This window comes from Plutella xylostella, chromosome 26 (genome assembly GCF_932276165.1).
Source record: "Plutella xylostella chromosome 26, ilPluXylo3.1, whole genome shotgun sequence".
NCBI lineage: Eukaryota > Metazoa > Arthropoda > Insecta > Lepidoptera > Plutellidae > Plutella > Plutella xylostella.
This window is the reverse complement of record NC_064006.1, coordinates 5032660-5057169: the sequence shown is the minus strand read 5'-3', so window position 1 is coordinate 5057169 and position 24510 is coordinate 5032660. Positions and strand designations below refer to the sequence as shown.

Genomic DNA, 24510 nt, shown 5'->3' with positions numbered 1-24510 from the left:
TAAAATCCGCAATATCTTCGAGTCCAGCGACAGTTTGTACTGAGTCGCAAATAAATAAATACCGAGCTGAACAAACAAAACTCTAATATAAAACTTTGGTGAGCCATAAGGTTCATTTTATCTCGGAAAAGCTTCGCGCCTGCGAATCAGTCCTATCCAGTGGGAGAGACCAAAAACAATGCTGTTGCTTCGCGGCGGCGCCACTGTCCACTGTATTTGTTTTCTGTAGAAGAATTCGCAGTATATTTGAAGCAGTTTCCCTTTAAAGCCGTGGTCAATGTCAGCCTGCAGGCGACAGAGCGGACAGTCGAAATGAAACCTCTGTGGAGGAAACTCTTCCACCGATCGCTTCCACTGCCTCAAGAACAGTGCAGCTCGTGCCATTAAAAAAATCGCCGTTACTTTTCCCGCGTTTTGTTTTACTAAACGTCAACAGAGTTTAAAAGTTTATTTTTTTAAGTGATTTTGTTTTTAAATTCTGGATTGTTGTGTGCCAGTGTGTTCAGTACTTATTTGAAATTTATGATTTAATAGTTTTATTAGTTTTTAATTAAAGAAGAGTGACTGCTGTGTGTGTACGAGTGCGGAGTCAGTTTCTTCTACTTATCTATTCACAGCGGAAACATAAAAGGTTAGTACGTTTGTAATAGATTTGTTTATTTATTTTGGGTACGTGCCGTCCGAAGCACGGAAGCGTCCAGAAAAGCACCACTTGAAATTGGTCACCCATCCAGTGGCTGACCGTGTCAGTTGTTGCTTAACCTCAGCGATCAGTTACGATCACTGGGGCCCGCTCGACTACGGACGCTTAAGCCGTGGGTCCCGGTTGCTGCTTCGGCAGCAGTCGTTAAGCCTAGTCAGAGGCCTTCGGGCGGCTTGAAAACATCTGACAGTCGGGTTGCCCACTTACCCGACAACTCTCTTCACAAGCTTGCTTGTGTTGGGGTCCGCCAACCCGCACTTGGCCAGCGTGGTGGACTAGGCCTAAACCCTTCCTTCATTGGAAGGAGACCCGTGCCCCAGCAGTGGGGACGTAATGGGTCGTGATGAGATTTTGGGTACTTTTCTCTAAAAATATAAGTAGGTACTAAGTAATCTAAATAAATGCAGAGAGCTCTATAAAGTAGATACTTTGAAAATATGACACTATTTGGGTATATTATTTAACTCAGGATCTTTTCTAATGTAGCTTAAAAATAATTTGCTATTTAAGTTCAATGTTAGTATTGGTGATTATGGCAACAATACATCTAACATAATCATTATGATTCTTTCAGCCGTTATTATATGTTTTCGCCATATCAGAATATGAAAACTAAAGTAGTAGACATAACTAAGCCCATAGTTTTTAATGTCGTTCCTCAAACTTTGGAAACAACTCAGAAAACATTGTTTAATGGCAATGGGAACGCAAAAGTAACTTCTGGTTTAGTAAAAACTTTTTTATTCACCGAAAGTCCTGAAAGAACATGAAAAACCAATTATGAAGGACGAGAATTAATTTCAACAATTTACAGGTCTCGTTAAGGTAACATTGTTTATCGCGCTTTGCGTTTTTCGTGGATCCACAATTCCATTGCGAGTGATATTTAAAACTGGACTAACCAATTTTAAATTTGGTTCGGCCTTATTTTGGTTTAAACGGGATACGTACTCATAGAAACAGTGATAGTGTTTCTGAAACACTATCACGGCCCTATTTTCTATACTTACCTTGAGAGTTTAGACACAAACTTATTAAGTTATTAGTTATTTTTTATTTGTTTTACAATTAAAGTCATATTTTGTATTAGGCATGTTAAAGTACGTTTTAATACAAATATTTCCTTTAGTATGTATGATCTAGTTACAAGTAAAAACGTTTTCCCTATTTCACTGAGCACCTTATCGAAGATATAATTTAAAAGTTTCTGCAATTTAGTCGTATCACAAGTTTGTTCGTAAATTGAAGCATTCACTCAAGCAGGACCCAGACAGCGATCAGTAATTCGGGAATTTTAGTCAGCCACGAGCCCCACTGCGGAAATCCTGGGAATTTTATTCTTTTGCTTGGTGGATTTTCACGAAACGTAAATGTATTTCGGCTGTCCCATTTCAAAACACAGTAACCGCTAACTTTAAAAAAAAACGGGTTTTTGATTTATACATTATTTTAGGCGATTCCGCACAAAACTGCATTGTCAGAATATCAAAAAACCGCTTAGAAACGAAAATAAAATTTCTAAAAACCTAGTAACTCCACCCTGCGAAATCAAAAATGCCACGAAAACCATTTCAAAACATAGTAAGAGCCACCAACCATTTTAAAACACAGTAAGTGAAAATGACTTACTAGGTTTTAAAATGGTCAATGGCGCTTACTAGGTTTTGAAATGGTCAGCAAAGGACAATTTTCGTCCGTTAATTTTAGTAAGTCACAAATGGCATACATTATTACTAACACTTTTTTCGAACAAAATATCAGACATTTCAGAACCTGTATCTTTGCACCAATGAAACCTAGAGAGTTGAATTAAAAGTAGAACATAAGTAAATTTTGTCTTCTTTATAAAAGCTATAGAGACCTTTCTCGTTAGAACCTTTCTACTAGCCCTATTTTGCATAAACAAAAAAAAAACAAGTTATAAAACTGATTTTTAGATAGAAATTTAGGAAATATTGTCTAATTGAAGGCAGCCATAAATAATTTTCATGTTAGAGCCTTCTGAATATGGCTATTTAATTCATTTACATAAAACAAAAAAACAAACATAAAAATATGCCCGTATTTCAGCTATTACTTATAGTGCCGTCGTGTAAAAGTGCTGCAAAATTGGATTTATAATATGTGAAGGATCCCAAACATATAAAAAATGAAATTATTACGCAATTATTGCAATTTCTGAATAAACATTATAATAAATTATTATCCTTGCCAGAATAATATTTATTTATTATATATTTAATAGTATGTATATATTCAAGTATATAAGTATGTTTTATGTATTTTATATTACCTATTACTAGGTATAGATTAGGTGTTATAATATTATTTTCCTGTAAGTATAAGTTATGTTTGTAATTTTTTTGCACTCTCCCCTTTTTCTTATGTATAATTTCTCTCCTCCGAGGTAGTCTGGAAGAAATTACTCTTAGTAATAAGGCCGCCAATTGTACCATATATGTTGTGTATTTCCTCGTGTAATTTCTGTGTTTGTGTGCAATAAAGAATTATCTATCTATCTATCTATCTATTTCAATATACTTAACTTGTCTTAAATGACACAATAATGGCCCTTACTAGGTTATGAAATGGTCAGTGAGGGCGGTTTTAGGGTGAGAAAACCATATAAAACCTAGTAAGTGTTTCCTTTTGTGCATTACAGCAACAATTTTAGTCATATTTAAATGAAATAGTATTGTATATAAAGCCTAGGTTCTGCCGCTTCTTTTAAGCTTACATTTGTTCAGATATCTATCATAGTTTTACCAGGGCATTGAAATGAAGGTACAAAAAGTTTTTTGGCTCTCCTGAACATTTTGTCTCATGGCTGTTACTGTGTTTTAAAATGGGACAGCCGATTTCAGTCGCCTGTTAAAGGTCCGTCAGTTAGTGCAAAATTAACTTAAAGTAAATAAAAGACTATATATACCAAAATGTTATTTTTTTAAAGTAATTTTAAAAATAATAATTCAGTATGAAACTCTGTCAACCACGTTCGGCTTAAAAAACCCTTTTGAAAACTTTTTGAACTGTCTGTTTTAATTATACAGTTTTGATAAAGTGTTGAATAAGTGGTAAAGATTGCTACACAAATTTTGAGGAATTGTGGCCAAAAAAACACTGAATAGATTATTTAGCTTAATTTATTTAATTTAAATGGAAATTTTCATAGCCAAACAATTAGGTAATTACTTCCTATTTTCTGTACGGAGTTTAGAAATAACTCCGCCCACTTCTAAAACTGGTATACTAATTATTTGAACCCTTAATTTTCTCCTTTGTTATCATATCTTTAAAGTAATTCAAGTAAAAAAAATACTTTAGGAATTGCTGAAAGGGTAAATAAATAAAACTTGCAGCGTCTCTGAATTTCAGCATTCGTTATTTTATTATTCGTTTGACTGAAAAAGCTTTGCGAACGCGTCAAAAAGACGTTATAGTGAGATTGCATTAAAAACGACATATAAACATAAAGGATTTATATTTAATTTACATGCATTGACAATTACCATAGAATAACAAGTACCTACAGTAGTAATAGTAATAGTACTCGTTATTCTATGCTATTACTTAATATTATGTGCATGTGCCTTTTTAGGGTACCGTGCTTCGGAATAACCTTCCATCTGTCTCAAGTTTAGTGCCAATTTCACCATTCTCTGTTAGAGCATAACCAGGGAGTAGTGGTTAACTTTTGACACATCTGTCATGAATTTTATATGGAGATGACGTTTAATTTATAAATCAATCCCTGTCGGTTAGATAACCGAGAATGGTGAAATTGGCACTTAATCTGCTAGGTAGTTGAAACAATTCAAATTGCTGTATAAGTCCCTAATCTATTGCAGCAGTCGGTGACAACGTGGGGAGAACTAATTGAAAGCTGAGACTGATTTACGGCATAATGTACGGCATTACCGAATTTGTGGCTGATCGTGTGATATCAAGCGCGTACGCGTAACCGTATATACTTAATTCAGGAAGCATATTTTGCAAAATATAACATTTGTAAAAAGGTTTTTATACGGAGAAATCTTTAGCGGCGATATGGTTCGCAACCTATCACGTGAGTACAAATGTGCTGCGAAAAGTGGGTGGCTCGCTTGTGAGCCACCTCTGACTATCCCTTCGGGGATTACAGTCGTGAGTGCATATGTATATGTATGTATGTAAATCTTTAGCGAAATTGACCGGGTAACAGCTAGTTTGAAAAAAGTCTTATTTACTCTGCTAGATACTACCTCAAATATTTCAAAATTATTCTTGACTATAAAAAATACGGTGACTTTCACAAAAACAACTGAACAATATTAACGGTTCCTAAATAGTCTAGAACCCTACTCTACAGCTGAAATGAAGATTTCAGGGTCCTAATCACTCTTCCGAAGCCAATTTAAACAAACAAAAAACAGCATAAGTAACAAGCAGTGTAACAAACAATTAATTCTAATAAACACGACACAGGGAATCCCGGGGTTTAGTTATTTAGACTCAGGTCGACGTCTGTTCGTACATTCACTACTACAGGGTGTTGCAAAAAGGGTATACTAAACCGAAACCTACATATGCAACATGGTATATATAAGCCCGAAACTAGCTTATATATACCATGTTGCATATGTAGGTTTCGCCTTAGTATACCCTTTTTGCAACACCCTGTAGAAATCCTATTCTATAGGTGTACTGCGGTGACAATGCGATAGTGAATATTTTATGAAGTAAAGTACACACAAGTACGTACCTACATAATACAATTTTCCCTACACCAGTGGTATTTCGGAATAAGGTACCGAAGCCTTAAATAAATTAATTGGGCTTTAACGAAACAACAATAGTAAAGAAGAGCTTATAACTTTTGCAGTGCTGATCAGAGTACATAAGCATTATAAAATATTGAAGAACAAAACATATTTTTTGGGTATTTACAAACTTAAAACATAGGTAGTACCGGTTTATATCAGTGAGAAATCAGCCACCGTTAGTATTTACTTAAATCATAGGTATTTCATTGAAACTAAATATAAATCGTTTTTAAGTCATCGAATAACGTGTATTGGCAATGTATTAAAGTCTTTAAGCTTCACTATGTCGGGTACGTTGACCCTGTTGAAACCCTCTTGGCTCGGAAGGTCACTCCTGCTTACGGAAAGCTTTCGGAGCAAGACCCTGTGCCGTTGCATTAAACTTACTGAATGAATCTCTCGTTTTTTAATCAACTTCAAAATAGGAGGAGGTTCTTAATGCCTCTGTAGGTATCTTTTTTATGTATGTTCACTGAAACCATTGCCAGTTATGGAATGACTTTAAATAATTATTTTTGGTTCCATTAAAATTTCAAATTACGTTCTACCTACACCAAGGGTACAAAAAGAGGTAATCAATTTGTCAATCTAGAATAACCCTACAGTATATGTGCGTTAACGAAGGTCGATGCGGCGCCAAAATGAGTACAGCAACTTCTTTCTATGTTCAACCCACACGATATCAAAATAAATCTAATAAGCCTTAGTTGAGTTGGGCGTGGGAGGCCCCTTGGGACCCGACAAGAGGCAATCTCAAGTCTTTTGTACTAGGATTCGTTTGTGAGGGCTGACTGAGGGTAAATATAAAGTGTTTGATGAGAAAAGGACAGTCACCACTTAAATATAGTGCTAACCCAGCTACGGGTTATACTGGATGTCCCAGGTTAAAGTGCACACCCAAATATTATATTGAGACGCTACTGACAGTAATTATCAGAATAATTGCCTAGATAACTATGTAGCTATGGTCAGAAGAGACCTCAAATTATATTTATAAACTATATACCTTTATCTTACCTACTCTCTTTTGTTTTCAAAGATATGGATGTAAATGGAATTGAGTACTTATTCAAATATTATCGGAAACCGCTTACCGAAGTGCGGCAAACAGATGGAATCCACTCGAAAGAAAAACAAACATTATATTCATGTCACCAAATAACTAGAACACGAATTCAAACAATCATTATTTTTCGTTCATGTAAAAATTCGCCATAAGTTAGATAGATAGATTTACTCCTGACGAAGTCACTGATAAGAACTCGAATTTTATGCGCGAGGTCGTGGGTTCGAATCCTGCCATGTGACCAATGAATTCTTTAGAATTGTATGTCCAATTTATACCAGGTGCTCGGTGCTCTTACGGTGAAGGAAAACATCGTGAAGAAACCTGCACATCTAGACGTGGACCAACTTAGTGGGAAATGATCCAAGCTGAGGAAAGCAGAAGACCTTACTAGGATAAACACAAAGTACCATTCGATAGAGCCAGGCGCAGATACTAACACACCTACAGAGAATATAATATAATAGACCAAAACCTGCCACTTATCTTAACTAAATAGTTAAATAGTACATATTTAATCTAACATGCGCCCCACTGTGTTAAAATTGGTGGCTTGGTAAAAGCCTTTGTAGAATATATTGTAATGGATATTCCATTACATTAAAAGGTGTACCTACATGTTCAGTAATAAAATAATGTTCATTTACGTCATCTACATTATCTTCACTGTTTCGGAAACGCTGTCCAGCATTTGATGCCATTATAGGGTTTCGTACCTCAAAGGTAAAAACAGATCCCTTATATAAGATCACTTTGTTGTCCATGTGTCTGTGTCTAAACGCGTGCGGGTATTAAGTTAAAAAAACATATATTTAAGCACGGTCCCGTGATATTGTAAAATAAACAAACGTTCTATTGTTAGGAAATATAAATCAATTTATTATTATTTAATGCGTTATTGTACAAAGTAAATTGGTACAAAGGCGACATTAAGTTCGTAGTTTTTGCAACCATTTATGGCGGCAAAAACTACCAGTTTCAATTAATAAGGAACTGACTGGGCCAGTAGGTAGGTGTCATTATCAGTTGTTCCGAGTAATTAACTACGCTGGAGCTTGATAGAACCGGAAATTTGCTGAAACGTATTATGTTTTCTATTAACATTGAACACAGTTTTTTTCTGGGAACTTTGAAACACAGATATTTGTTCTCGGGTCTTGGATGTGCCCGTAAAATGGCAATAGGCCCACCCCCTATTACATGAGGACTAATATAACACTGGCGAAAAGTGGGTGCAGCAATGCACCTCTGCCTACCCCGCAAGGGAGTGCATTAGCACAAGGTGTGAGTGTTTATATTATTTTATTTTTATATATATTTTGATATAAGTTAATTTAATTTTAGGAAAGGAGAATGGCCATTTCTCTATGGCGCCATGACCCAGAGCGGCCATTGATGAAACATACACTGATGTGTAGTCCGTGACTACAGCATATACTGGTATTAATTTTATTATTATGAGACATGGGAGAACGAAGATATAGGTGCTGAAAGATCAAGTCTTTCTATTGTACTAGATGTTACCCTCGAGCTAAAAATTGATTTTAAAAGTGTTTCCGTGGGAATTCCTGGCTAAAAAGTATTTTATGTTACTTCGGGATAACGGGAACTTGAATAGAATGAAATAATTTTTGAAATTGGTCTCTTTATAAAAATAGGTTTCTGAGTGTGAAATGTGCAAAAATAATTATGATATTATTTGCATAAATAAAATCATGTAATACATTTTGTGATGCGCTATGAATTGGGAATCCCTTGATTTAGATTATAAAACTTATTTGTGCGTGTACCATTCAGCAAAATCTTATTTAACGAAAAAAATATATTTAATTAATTTACTTTTGAACCCTAATATCTCAAGAACCCCATGGTTTAGATTTTTTAAAATATTTTTCCCTGATAATAGACATTTTTATCAATAACTTAAAATAGGTTTGGTGAGTGGCTGCTAACTTATGCAAAGCGGGTCAGGTTTCGCCATTCTTCTTTGTGATTTGTAAACCTTCATACTGGAATAAAGTTCCATAAATTTACATGTTGTAGGCTACATGTAATTGCTACGCAGTGCTACGGCGTAGCACAATGCAACCGTGCGAGAGCTACGAGAGCTACGCCACCCGTAGTTCTGACTAATCTAGTTAGCTTTTCCATTCATTAGAGACTCGCATGTCTATAGCTTCTCCACTACACTTCTGTTGTATGCACGTACGTTGGTACATTCACATACATATGCATGAACAATGTACCTACATACAATGGTAATACGTTCGCGAGCAATGAAAAAGTTCTACCTACAAAAAGCCTACACCAAATCTTTTTAATTTAAGAACACAGTATTAACGCTTTTATTTTATAATATTCTGGTGCGCTGTATTTATGTTTCTGCAATATTGCAGACGGCGTTTAAGAGTAATTTGGCGCTATTCCACTGGAACTTTTTCATTGCTTGCGAGTACAAGTACTACCATTGTAGTATGTAGGTATTTGTTTATGCGTTCAAATATATGTGAAATGTGCGAACGTAGGTATTAATTTAAAATATAAGTAATACCTATTAATAAAAAGCTATAATTTACTACCAAATAGACAAAATACTTTCAAAATAAGTAACGTGTTGACACGTAGCAAACGTGATTAAGTATGAATATGTGATTTTTCGCTGGAATCTTTGTGCGAAAATCCTATATGCAAATTGCATTTCAGTCCCGCGAGTGTGTCAGTCTGTCAGACCACATTTTCTCTGTTAGTACTCGTAATACACTGACGGGCAAAGAAATAGTTCCACTTAGAAAATGCAGACACCAAATAGTCGCAATTTTGACATTTGATCGGAAATTGAAACAAATTTGTACGTTTTCCAGTTGCTAATATTCTGATGCACCGTTAAATGTACTTAAATATTGCAAAAGGGGTCATTTAGTTAGTGAATTTCTCAATTGAACTTTTTCATTGCCCGTGAGTGTATTACGTTAGTTTATTGTGGATTTTTAAATTATAATGGTACCTTTCGTGGGATAAGAATATTTGTTATAATATAAATAATGAAGTCATTATTAGGGTTCCGTTGAGGAATGGAATGGAAAAAAGCGGAACCCCTTTCAGCCTGTATGTTACTGTCCATTTTTTCCAAAACTATATCAACTACTCGTAAAAAATAAAATTTCATAAGTATTAACAACCAATTAATAAGTTCCAATGACATAGCATTAAATTACTCCTAAACGGAAAAGGCTAGCCTTATGACCCATTAGCATTCTTGAAGTACATTTAACAACGCATCAGAATATCACCAACTAAAACATAGAAAATGTGTTCAAATTTAAAATTCAGCGAATAAAAAAATGTGGCCATTTGGTGCCGGCATTTAGTGGGTGGCGCTTTTTCATTACTGGTGAGTGTAGCTACTTAAGAAGCTGTACCTTTCATAAAGTTATTACAGTTCTTTCGGTGCACTATCTAGATGTACTATGAGCAGGTAGAGTGGGATCCTTTGACCGCCTCCGTCCAGCTTAACACGTTCACGGACAATCCGTCGAGAGCCGTAATTAAATGTCCTTGGAATATGACTACACGCCTGTGGCCGTCCAACTTCTATTGGTTAAAACGGACGATCCGTTAACAGCCGTTTCATTTCCATAGTCTTAACAGGAAATACATGGTTTAATGTCGTATTGTGCTAATTCATTAGTTTCTAGGTGTCATAACAAACAAGTTGTGGGGGGTTCTTTAGCCCACACATAAGTGAACTTTATAGTGACATACCGCCTGTAGCCGTAACCGTTACAAATACAAATAACCTTCCAAAATTTTGGTGTCACGGCGCGCGCGTCGCGGAATTATTGTGTAAAACGTGTGGTGGGCTGGTAATTTTGTGGCAAATTACGAGGTAAATAAATGATAAATCGATAAAAAAATATACTGATTTGCATATATGATACCTAACTATTCGATTTAAAAACTATAATTACTTAAATAGAGCATAGAAAAGCGAGTATAAAACTGTAATGAGGAACGAGAATAAATGTGTTTTTGTCGATGTACCTCTTTGTATACTCTTAGTACATCACCTTTATTTTGTTTTAAATGGCATGCAAAAATTATAAGCCGAGGTCTGGCAAGCGTTCAAACATTTTTGAAGAGGATTCGGACCTAGAAAATAACTGCCGGCAACGCCTGTAGCCGTAGATGTCACTATACGCATTGTTCGATATGCATGATGTGGCGAACCGCTTATAGACGATACCGTCTATGGCCGTAACTGTCACATTACGTAAATAAAATATAGTGAAATATGACACTACGTTTCAAGGCGTAACGATAAAATGTATGGGATTTTTAGGTGTCATATCAAAATATTTCCCAATCTTCAATTGTCCGTGAACGTGTTAATAACTTTGCAGCCAAGACTACTTAGAGTTGAGTTATAACTTCATTCACATTTTAGAGGAAGATTCAAGTTAATGTTTTAAGTGCTTTATGACATCGTATTCTTATAGCCATACACAAATATTTAACTAAGTACACTTGGTAATTTTGAAAGTTTATTAAGCAAACAATTTTTTTTATTAAAAAAATCAACAAAACACGGAGGCTTTGTATACAGACGTTTGAGTTCTTTATTGGTAAGGGTTTAATCATTATGAAACAACGTCCTTCAGGGTTTCAGCTAAACGTAATCAATCATGCCGACACTGAGACACTCTCTAAATATTACCATGAACCCTTGTCTCAAACAAAAGACGACCGATAACATCGCGTCAATCTCCCCGGTTGAATGTTCACTGCTGCCTTTGTTAGCTTTATCTGTTTCAAGTGTCAAACAAAGCCGGTATTGGAAGACAATGATGATCTTATCAGGTCGTTTTTTTAAACTCATTTTGTGTCGTTTTTTAGAAGTCGTAATTATTCAGTGTCAGTATCGGTGTTTCGCTTCGACAAAGATTGATATGAAGTCGTTTTTTCATGCATTTTTTTCTGCAAATTGCAACAGATTTTATGATGGATTGGGCTTTTCTCTTGGTAAAAGCTGAAACTTCGTATCGATCCTCATCCAATATTGTTAATTTTGAATGTCAGTACTACCTAAGTACTTAGTGCATTGGTATTTATGGAATGCTGAATAAATGAATCTTAACTCATAACTTTACACAGATCGAAATGTTTAAGGTTAATAATTGAATACGATCAATTGTATATTTTCTATCATACTGATCATGGGTAACTTCTAACAGATACTGGGTAAATCTAGGCCACTGGGAAATTTATAGAACTACTACCTCGTCAATGCGAATTGCGAAGCCTGATAAGTCAAGACAATTAACTGAAAATACAGAGGGTGTTGCAAAAATGGTGTAGGAAGCCGAAAGGTGCTATGGTCTCCACGCTTTAGCAGGGTGAATAGAATGGACAGGAGCTCTGTCGCGAAATCAAAACGAAGTAATATATACGAAGTAATTAATGTCACATTCAATTCCATTTGAATCCGAAACTGGTGGTCAAAACAAGTCCGCGATGGCTTTTAAGAGACGTTTTCAAAAATTACGGCTGAAGACACATGTTCTTAAACATACTTTATGCTTCCAAGTGGCAAGAGGCACTTCTCAGTAATGCAAACCTAAATTGAATTACGTGATGGGGGTTACATATATCTGCGGCGCAGACTGTACATTTATACTCGGGATATCTGGCTATTTATAATACGAACCGTCCTTTTTTGACGGGCGTCAAATATAAATAATCTCGGAACTTCGTTTAATTAATATTCTGCTGAAACTCACTTATCAACTTTATTTAATTTGAATTCTGGACGCAGGATTTTCCTGACATTGGCATCCAGAAATTCCTGAATTTAATACAGCGTTCCAGGGGATATGTACTCACTCAATATCATCGTTATACTCACATGACATAGCTATCTCATGAGTTACATATTACAAGTTACATACAGACAGACACAGTTACTTTCGCATTTATAATATTAGTTAGTATGGAATGTAGCGCTCTGTACAGTGCAGGTAGGTACCACGGGCATTTCATCTTGGAATCCTAATTCCCTCGACAGTACTGGAGCCTCAGTTAGAATCTCCGTTAGCATATCGATTTGCTATCATTTTCCGAAGGGCGATGGGGAACGGTCTATGAATATCATGTGTGTAATGGAAACCATCCCAAGGGCGAATTCAATTCGCTAATTTGATTATAGCCTAAAGCTTTTGAGTTTAGTATATAAAATAAACAGGTATAGAGGCAATGTACTGGGCATTCTTCCAGGTATTGGGAATACGCTTGTAACGTAACACACTTACGAGTTTTGATATTATTTTTAATTCTGTAAATTAAAGCTTTGGGTCACCTAAACCAACTTCCGAAATAATTATGGCAAGAAATGGCAACAGGAATACCAGTGTTAATGTATTTCCAGCGTTTAAAAGGCTATAATTTCATTGTGATAACAGATAAATCCCTTACACCAGTCCTTACACACCCCATGCACGACAATGGCGTTTATTTCCTTCACTATAAGAGTTGATCGCCGATTGCGATTGTTTCAACCGCGGGGTCAAGTTATAATGTCTGTAAACATACCGTTCTGGCCTTCGTCAAGATTTGGGTCAGAAATAACTGGGAACCCTTTTCTTGCAGTCGTAATACTTCCGCGTTGTTGAGCAGAATAATAAATTAAATAAGTAATTTCGCGAGCACACACGGTATTCACGGTTCACAATATTGACTTTCTTTCTCGTTGGAATTTCGGTTCGTTTCGTTTGTTTATCTACTTAGTGTATAAGAAAAAAATACGTCAAGTTCGTGAACATTTGAATGTGTAGGGTGCAGTTTTATTAGTGAATTTTGTCCGCAGACAGTTCAATGTACCCGATATACTCTTTTATGGGACCAACTCTGAGAAGGAAAACAGCTGTAACACACATTTAGAATCATTAGGTAATCGGGGTTAAAAAACCTTACACACTACTTACTATTTACCATTTACTACCTTATCATGATTATCTGTGATTTCCTTGGCCAAAACTGACTATACTTATAATATATGAAGACAATATCGACGGTGGAAAGGCAGAATGTTTGAAGCGCCATGACTTAAAATGTTCACCAGAGCGATTTAAAGTTTGAAATTTTCGAAAAAAAATCATATCTCTGTAATTATTCTAGCTATGGCTTTGAAAATTAAAATACGTAAAATTGAAATAGTTTTCTATGTAATTCTGTATATAAAATGAATGTACATATTCTATTTACTGTAATAAGGGACATAAGACATAGGCATCTGAAATCTCAGTCAGGTAAAATTGGCTTAAACGACATTAACATTTTAATAAAATACAAGTAAAAACAATTTAAAGACCAAGGAGATTTAACCATCACACCAGCATAGTGTTTTATAATAATTTATGTTACTTTAAACATTCCGTAAGAATGAATTAACCGCCAAAATAAGGCAATTTATATCTAAGATGAATGACTTAAAGAATAAATGAACTTATAACTAGACCTCAGAACTCGAGAACGGTTGAACCGATTTTGGTCTAGAAACATTTGTGGAAGTCCAGGGAAGGTATAAAAGGTAAGAAGGGTCAGCTAGATTGAAAACAAAAATTTCATAATATCTGGTGGCACGGCAGTGCCACCACTAAGTCGAGCAAAGAAGCGGCACGGCCGTACCAGATTGAGATCCAAGTGATCAGGTTTACTTATTCATCAGTCTCTATGCCACCATTCTGTCACCGCCTTTGTCCACCTTCCGTCCTGCCTTCGAGCCAAGTGTCCTGCTGACTCCCATTTCAGTTCAGTGACTTGCATACCGACGTCGAAGACTTTTGTCTTTTGGCGAATTACCACGCTGGGAATACGGTCTGTAAGCAAAATGCTTTTAACATGGATCGCTCCATAGTTCTCTGTGCAACTCTGATTCGGTGCACAGTTTCCTTGGTCAGCGTCCATGTATCAGCACCTATGTTAGTGTGGGCAAGACACATTAGCAATTATCAATTCATAAGCAGCGTCGCTCGCTTTAAACTATCTGTCAGATTCATACAAGATACGCTAGATTTGATAAGCAAGCGACGATGCTTTAGGATTGTTAATGGCTAATGTTTAGTGGTGGTAACCCCAAAGGACTATCACAATGTGAGTTAGGTCTCACCCGACAGCCGGACCGAGAACTAAATCGACCGACGATTAGTCGAAAATGAAAACTGAAACTTCTGGATGTTAGGAATAAGAGGGTTGCTGATGTCAATAGTGATCACCACTAAGTCGATGGAAAAATCTGCTTGAAGATAGTGGGAGTTTAGGAGCAGGCCACAAGATCTGCCAAAGGTGTCGTATAAATAAGCTGCAGGACCCACAAGTTAGAAGATAACTTAGTATCCAGATCTACAACAAATACCATCTACTAAGTCTGGACGAGGTCTTATTCAAAGATCAAAGGTCGGGCATCAAAGACGTGTTGTTAAAAATTTGCGAAGAAATAATAAGGCACAAGGAACACTTAAAGAATGAATGGTATGTCTAAAGAAACATGGGATATGATCAACTATCAAGGAAGACTTAACGTCGAACTAGACGACCATTCCAAAGAACCACCATTATAAAGAAGCACTTGCGTACGAGTATTTTCTTTGTGAACTTAATATCAAACGTAATTTATAAAAGGACAAACGCTGCTAGGGGTGACTCTATGTCCAGAAATGAGACCACAACCATCGGCTGCCATAGGAAACATGAAGGATCTATACAAAGCATCTTGAAGAACATTGCAACAAAACCCAGGATATCTGCTTGTTACTATGGAAGATTGACTTTCAAGATGGTATGGCCACATTGCCGAAGTTTTTAATGATCCTAACCACCACCTGAGGAGTTGGATGCAGATGCAAATATACCAGGAGCATCTTGTATCTTGATGCATAATCGTAATTATTATGATTAATAAAGTCGGCAGGTTGCTAAGGCTAGTCAGAGGCCTTCGGGCGGCTTGAAAACGTCTGACAGTTGGGTTGCCCACTTACCCGACAACTCTCTCAGCACAAGATTGCTTGTGTTGGGGCCCACCAACCCGCGCTAGGCCAGCGTAGTAGACTAGGCCTAAACCATTCCTTCATTGGAAGGAGACCCGTGCCCCAGCAGTGGGGTCGTGATGATGATTAATGATGACTATATGACTATCCTGCATCTTGACAGAAATTTAAATATCCAACCCTCAAATAAGATGAATTGATACGGACCATACGATCGCTGAAGAGTGGCAAAGTACCAGGGAACGATGGATTTTCTACTGAGGCATAAAAAGCAGGATAGATGCAATATACCAGATATTGCACTCTTCAGCGATGGAGGATGATGAAGTGAAGTTAGAGTAAAAGTTAATTAAATTCATGTCCAACTTTTTCCTATAAGGTTTGCTTTTCGTTAAAATACTTTATTCTGAAAATTATGGGATACAAACAGTAGGTCGTGGTACTCGTGGTCACTCACTTAAAACGTGGTCTTCTATTTCGTATAATTACCTAACAATTATCAAAATCGGTTAAGTTGTTCCAGAGTTTTGCGCTTGGGAACACATTTTCGGTTAGATTTTTATACAGGGTGTTGCAAAATTGGTATACTAAGCCGAAACCTACTACCAATTTTGCAACACCCTGTATAGATAAGAAATCCTGTTTCTGACTAGATTTCGATATAGGTTAATTATTTAAGAATAAGTTTATTTTTGTTATATAATTTTTATTTTGTATAAAAAGTAATGTCATGTTAATACATTAAAAATATTTTACATTAAGAACCATATAGTCATAGAAAAAATATTTTATAAAAAAATAAATGTTTGGTTGGATCCTTTTAGAGAAACGTTAAAATTCCCTACTTACATAGAAAAAGCATTTTAGGAGAAAGGATCCAAGTGCATATGTTTATTAATAACTCAATAAATATTAATTATAGCAACACTATTATTCAGCACCGTAATATAATAGATATTATAATTTAATGTAGTTATCTGGTGATATAATAAAAAATATTTATAGTTTTATACTGGCGAACGAATCTGAGGTTGTACCTACGTAATTACGCTGCGCACGCGGCGCCAACTGTCGCATAGACGCCAGTCCTCTCCGAATGAACGTCCTGGCGGGGTACTGAAGCGACACCTTTCCAACCGGTCCTTATTTATATATTGGCGTTTTCACGCAATATCCTTCTGGATATAATAATAATATAACAGCTTAATCACCATAAACCGCTTCATTGCGATTCTTTTGAATTGTTTTATATCACTTATATCAATTATCTACAAATCGAAAAAAACCGCTTAAGTGCCAATTGTACCATTAAACAGATTTAGGTAAAGTTGTATTAACCGCCAAACGCCGCAAGTAAGACTGACCGGTAAAATGGTTTAAGTGCCAGTGAGGCTTAAATTACAATTACGTAAAATATATTAAGTGCTTTTATGTTATATTTGACAAGAAGGCATTTAGTTTTATATCCATTATGTTTTATTTCGCAATCAGGTAGGTCGCTTAAGTAACTAATGATACAAATTCACATTCATTCAAAATGAATTAAGTCACACTGTTTTACTGTTTTAGTAAGGGTAAAATGTTTCATATAACTTTATTATTGATCATGTATGTTTGAACATACAAATGACTAAAAAAGTGGCTCTTAATACAAGAAGAAAGTATTAAGATTTCCAAAATCACCGATGTCTTAAGCGCCAAAAAAGTGCTCAGATCGAAACGAGACCCGCACCATTCGAAAGAGAAAAATCAGGCGATTCCAACGGTGTATATAACTCATATTCGCCAAAAGTGGCGGATAAAACATTCTGCCTTTCCACCGTCGATATGCACATAGGGGTTGATTTTCAGTCACTATTATATACACATTTAAAAATTCATGGTAACTCGTACTCGACTTAGGTATATGGTATGTGTTTATAATATATATACGACATCGTTATCTCATGAGTTAGGTACATATTATGAGTCGGAGTCGATATTCGGAGATAGTCGGAGGAGATATTCGGAGTCTGTCTGTCTGTTAGTCTTTCACACCAAAAGTACTGAACGGATTTGAATTATGGTATAGACTCTGAGAAAGAACATAGGCTACTTTTTATCGCGGAATTCCCACGGGAAAACTTTTTAAGGCGAAGTGAGGCTCGCGGGAACAGCTAGTACTCAATAAGATTACTTGACTTTAAAAGCTGTGAAAACGCTGACAATAGAAACATTTACCTACTTACATAGTTCTTACTTATTACTTCCATGATTAATAATAATGTTAATCTAAGACTTCCATCTAAACATTACGTGTAGTTTGAAAAAATCATATGATTGTAAAACACCCACACCTACTTACTTAGTTTTTCAAACACTCTATAGGTTATACTTATAAATTTGTGAAAGCAAAGAGCTAAATAAAAATTGCCTTAGTGTCCGTTGAAATGGAAATACTTATGCTAAAGACTAAATTTTATGAAAAGGTATTCAAATTAAAAGGTTTAGAACATTTCAACAAAACTTATAGCTTTGTAGAATATTCATGATTAAACCTTTGAGGGATAAACACAGTTATCGGAAGAATAAGCAACTGTTTAGTTAACCTTCGGATAGTTTCCAGTGAGTGAATTACGTAGGGTGAGACCCCATTGGTGCGTTGCGTCCCATCTTCCCAAAGCGCCAGCTGAAAACCAGCGCTGTGGCCTTATTGTCTATTACTGGTGCCTTTTTGACGCTCTGAAGTACTCTGGACAGAAACCTGTTGTGTTATTGTTTGTTTTTTATAGTATAATTTTCAGTTTTTTTTTGCCGTTGTCAGTGAACTTTATTTATCTTTATCAAACATTATTTATCTTAATCAAACGTCTCAAAAATCTATGACAACGACGACGTTGTGATCACGCAACGCACCAATGGGGCCTCGCGTTTAGTTTTATCATCGATTACGGGATTTATGAGATCAATCCGTCTTTATTGATAGGTACAATCAACAACAAGGTTAAATATAGTAATAATATTAGAATAGGGATGTATGTATTTATTATTGGCACAAGTTCTGAATGTGTTCTTTGACAATGATGTACAAAAGTGTAACCGTAGCGATGACTGTACATTGTACAGTGTAATAGTGTACATTACGACGTAGTACTTATGTACACTATATTGTAATGACACACTCACATAACACACATCACATCTTCTACATATAGGTACAATACACCCTTGTTATGTAAACAGATGTGCAGTTAAAGCCACAGTGCTAAATTGCGAGCGAGCCTTAGGCTGCGTTTCCATTGACGCGGAGCTGGGCGGAGCGGTGCTTAGCGGTGCATGAATTGTCCAATCACTATGCTCGAAATCTCCGCTCTGCTTCAATGGAAACAGCACGAGCGGAGCGGGGCAGAGCTGAACGGATATTCATATAAAATAAGCGGGGTGATGCGGAGCGGAGGACAGCGGGGCGGTGTGGAGCGGAGGACAGGGCGGTGCGTTGCGGAGGGTAGCTAGGTATATTTATATTAGTAATTAGTACTTAGGTCATTATAGTTAATGTGATTACCCTATATGAATTACCCTATATGAAGTTTCGAACATTTATTTTCATCATCACACGTATGGAAATAAGTTGAAAATTCTCCATGCACGGAACGATAATTTATATGTTGTCGAATCCAGAGTCTATGTTTTCACTTCATATCCAAAAAAGTCGCAACAGTCAATGCTACTTCACCTGATTCGTTATCTTCGTCTTCAAGTAAGGAAAGATATAAAAGAATTGCTTTTTTTTTAAAGCGACAACATGACATATGCTCTTTCTGAAAGATGGAGACAAACTGGGCGCAAAATTGCGCAACTCCAAAGTTTGCTCTGCTCCGCTCCGCACCGCTCCGCTCCTCTCCGCTCTGCTTCAGTGGAAACACTCACCACTTTTCACCGCTATTCTCCGCTCATCTCCGCACAGCTCCGCGTCAATGGAAACGCAGCCTTAGGCTCTCATGGCGGCACGGCACCGTTATCGATGTAGCAATAGATAAACGTCACTAGGTATATCGCATATCCCTATACCGGCGTGATAGGTGGAATGCGTACGAGTTGAGGAGTCTATAAAGATGCAGCACTATATTATTTTTACCTCGTCTGGAATAATTTATGAATTATAAAAACATATTAAGGCGCCTTCCTAAACGAAACTTCCATAAACAACCTTAAATTGAGGCAGAACAAACAACAGGAAAGAGCTCCGGAATATCTTAAGATCCTTTTTCATGTTATTGGCTCAATAATCGAATAGCTGCGCGAGTAAATACCCAATGAATTATTAAGAGCGTCTAAAAGGATCTAAATCCTGTAGATACTTTAGCTGCTTATGTAAGAAAATTGTGTTTGATAATGGAAAGTTCACAAAGTCTTTCACTTTGTGAACATTTCATTATTAATAAACAAGTAAACTTTAAACAAAGGTTTTTTCTCACTTTAGATGCAGTTTTTTTTATAAAAGTAAGCAACAGCGGCGAGAGTAAAAATTTAAACTTTGCTACCAACAAAAAGTGATAATGAACGCAGCTTCCAAAACAGGAAAATAATAACACACACAGTATGGCTACTTCACACCGTATCATAAAAACTTATAAACTAACCCCCTTATTCATAAAAAAGTTAGTGGACGCTTTAGTTATTGAACTGTTTTGTCACTCTCTGTCAAAGAACAAATTGTTCTCCGTCAGAGAGTGACAAAACAGTTCAATAACTAAAGCGTCCAGTAACTTTTTTTATGAATAAGGGGGTAAAAGTCCCATGCAGATGTAGCAGAAATATATTTCGACGTCAATTTAATAAATGTGAAAAAATAATAATGAAGGACATCTCTATTGTGTGAAAAATATCCAAACTACAATGCTTTGGGTAAAGTAGCGGTATCTACAACCCTCACAAAAATTATAATTATTTAAATTACTTGTTTTTAACTCAGTTAAATATGAAAATAAAATCATAACCTTCAGCTGTAGGTACAGTGGTGTTGTCGTGCAATTCAGCCAAGAAAACAAAAACAAATTAAAAAAGGCAATGCCACGCGAAATAGAGACAAGAAAATAACAAGCTAACACTTTATGCGGCTCTACTTTATATGACATCAATGGCTTGGGGTAAATTGAATTGGCCTCAGATGGTATCTAAGACGTGGCTCGCACCTCCGCTCGCCATTTTTATTGTTAATCGTGAGTCAAAGCAATTGACAGTTTGAATTCATAACTTTTTCCAACGCAATTAGGAACAGTTTGTTATCTTTGTCTTGTATAATTGGGTTTTTAATTAAAGTTGAGTTTTTATGGCATTACTTATCATTAGTTACGTCTGCTTTTTATTTCGATTGAAGCTTTTAGTTTGTGTTTTTTGGACGTATTTTTTACATAAGTACCTATATAATTACTTAATTAACACTTACGCCTTAAACCTATGTAGGATATGCTATGCTTTATTCTTTACACATGAGTCAACGCGGACTATAATATGTTATCACATCTATTACACATTCTTACAATATAAATTCTATAGCCAAGTATTGTATACCTCCACAAACCAAATAATTTGTGCTCCATTCAAAGCACCAACACGGTCGGTTGCATATCAATAAAGACGACAAAAGAACTCAATTTCTATGGCCGATTTCGAAGAAAAGTAAGTAGTGATGAGCCGTCGCGTCCTTTGGCATCAAAGAGGCGGGACGGTCCACAAATATTGACGATGCCGCGGTATTGAGACGCGATGAGAGATATATGGGCCACGAAATCCATTCAGTGGGAGAACGTGGCTCCAGAATTAGCATGCCACGGAACACCGGCGCCTATTCTGGCCAGCCGGACGGGCGAGCTCTAATCGGTATTAGATTAGTACCATTAGGGTAATAATATTAAATACTACTAGTTGTTTTATTGGGTACCTAAATGAAGCAGCGCAACGCTTCGAAGTTTTAGGAAACTTTGTATTTCTTAGTTTAGGACCTAACCGCAAATCTATCTCGTAGCATTATACGTGTATATTATACGTGTTTAGGTACACATACTTTCATCTCTCATTCATTTGTTTTTCGATAAGTATACCTTTTCCGAGCGATCGCCTTATGTTTAGCAATGGTCTATCCTATTGTTGGCATTTCCCAGTCGCTTTAGAATCGCTTATTTTCAGGAATTTTGAAATTGGATGATAATCCTATGTGGCGAAGATAAAGATAGACGAAGGTGTGTCGAAGGCATATTAGAGTATAGAAATAGAGTAATAATAATTGAGGTTAAAATTATAATTACTATTTTAAAAGGATTAAGACACTGCGCATATTTAGGTACTTAACAACAATATTCATCTAGTGGAGTTATTGTGGCTTATTTACAATATGTAGTATAACACTATCACCCTTAAAGAATTAATAGTATACTCAGACTGCTACAAACACTTGTAATCACATAGCCGTTACTAATGTATTTAATTTAGAAATTTCAAGTTTTCAGTTTTTTACATTGTATTAATGCTAATGACTGGATCCCAGGACTGGAACCCAGCACCCTGTCTATTAAGCTGCTGTTTAACTTTCAGTTTGCAACTCCGAGATCAGCGGCGCTGCTTTGAATAAATGCAAAGTTTTTAAATAAACTCATTTGGAAGCGAAACTTTAAATTGCAAGCGTCTAAGGTTGGTGACAATGATAAAGTGTGGTGGCCATTTAAATTCGCGGCGTCATTCACCGTAACTTACCCTATTAATTCTTTATGACGTTGTTTGTCCAAGGGCTGATTCAATGGTCTGAGGGCCAAAAGTCGGTTTTTCTTAACCGTTGGAGCAGTGAAAATAGACTCTAATTTGTATGTCGCGGAGCTAGTACAGCGCCTGTATTCTTCTTCTTGTCGTGTCGATGGCAACTGTCACACTTCCGCGGCCCAGTGGACCGCCACCAGCGCCTGTATTGTTCGAGGCAACTCTCTCTACTTTAACTAACCACTACTCGAACGGAGCAAAAACTGACACTAGCTCTGCTGATATCACGAGAATTTCTGATGCTGTCTCATACTTATGAATGTTTGTATCAGACAGTGATAGCAACTCTTTTACTTCTCAGACAACAATTATCTGACTAATTTTATGTGTGTACAGTGTGTTGATACTACTTAGTTATTAGGGCTACTTGTACAGTGAACTTTTTAGATGTTTAACGAATAACTTTTATTATGTTACCAACAATTAAAAATTTAAAAGTCATAATTACGAAGATAATTATAACAAGATAATAAAACAATCAAATCAATGTCTGAAGTAGGTATCTGAACGCACAGTAAGTACAGTACCTACCTAGGTATATTTAATTCTGGCGTTGTGCAATACTCATAATACCAACAACGAGCGTATATCTATCGAAGCAAGTAAGTAGCTACAGTGCCTACCGGCAGATAGCAAATAACAAAAGTTCAGTCGTTTGTCAATATCCACGGCTATAACAAAACGACATGTTCCACTGTGCTTTTTAAAAGGTTATTCATTTCGCTTTTCGATTTGACATCCATGTCAATAATATTGCGACTTTATTCCATTCAAAAATTCCTTGATTCCATTATTCATTTTAACTCCAGATGAGGGTACTATACAGGTGGCCCAAAGAGTGAAGTCGAAAGGAAAAATTTTGTATACTTAGGTCAAGAGGTAGCCAAATCACCCCCATGTACTTATGTTCAGCGATTTTTAGTTGTTTAGAAGTTATGCATTGTTTTACAAATTTTCTAAGAAAATTGACCTCAGTGGATTAATTGTTTTGGATAACTTTGACTAGCTCGATCGTAAAATCGATTTACTTACATTACAGCTAGGTAGCTGAAACTTAAGAAGATTTGACATAAGGAATCAAATTTTTACCTTTGGACGTCACTCTTTGGGCCACCCTGTATATTATAATGTTGCATCAACTTTAATATGCGACACCTTAACCCTGCAACCTTTTATGTCGATCTATTTATAAATATAACAAGCCTCCTTACGAAATAAAGAAATCGAACAGTATCTACTTATTAAGTGGTGCTAATTCTATTTTTAAATCAGTTTGTTTGTATATTCAGTGCCTGTCCTCCATATCTCATTCGTATTCAACTCATATCGAAATTAGGGTTCATTTCATTCTAGCTGATCGGTATAGGTATCTACTAAAAGGTTTAATATTAGCTTTAAAATCTTTTAATAATTCTCAGTAAGTAATCATTTTTATGTAACTACTTACCTACATAGATATTTGTAGACAGCGTAACAAATTACTTAATATAAATATGATCTGAAAAATTGATATTCAGTAAGTACCTATTATATTCTGAGAAACGAACCTATAGAACTATCTGAGTCTAATAACAAACATCAAATTAGATATTACTCAATAACTGCTCATCCAGTTAATAAGTAAAATAAAGTAGTTGTACTAGCGTTCCAAAAAGTAATACTTTCCATTCGATATTCTATTCTATTCTATTCTATTCTGGTAGGGGGTGAAGTTCCTGTAAGTGGCTCTCTCGAGTGGAACCTTTGTAAATATCCCTTTGATTTCAGCTCAGCCAGCCTAGCTCCCGAGTAAACTGGAGTAGCAAGCCTGGGTGTTGCCATAGCTGAGGTAGGCGCTCTGTTGGTCCAAGAATAGATAATCTTGTTTCTGTAGTAGGTGGACAAGCTAACAAAATATGTTCAACCGTCTCATCTACTTCCTTACATGTCCTACATAAAGGACTAGTTGAGCTACCTAGGGTATATAAGTGTTTATTCACGCAACAGTGTCCTGTTATGAATCCTACCAATAATGATATATTACTACGGGACAGGTTGAGTAAGTAGCGTGTTCCATTCGATAATATATGCACACAAATTTTAATAAAATTCTTTATCATTTTTAGTAGG

The 24510-nt window shown here is 36.1% G+C and overlaps 1 protein-coding gene across 1 annotated transcript in view; it reads left to right on the top strand.

The window, feature by feature from the left end:
• Nucleotides 1–234: 234 nt before the first annotated feature.
• Nucleotides 235–24510, top strand: part of LOC105393041 (soluble guanylate cyclase 88E) — a 44364-nt gene continuing 20088 nt past the window's right edge. Inside the window, exon 1 of the mRNA XM_048630630.1 lies at nucleotides 235–631. The gene's annotated coding sequence lies outside the window, so the exon portion shown is untranslated. The remainder of the gene's footprint in view (nucleotides 632–24510) is intronic.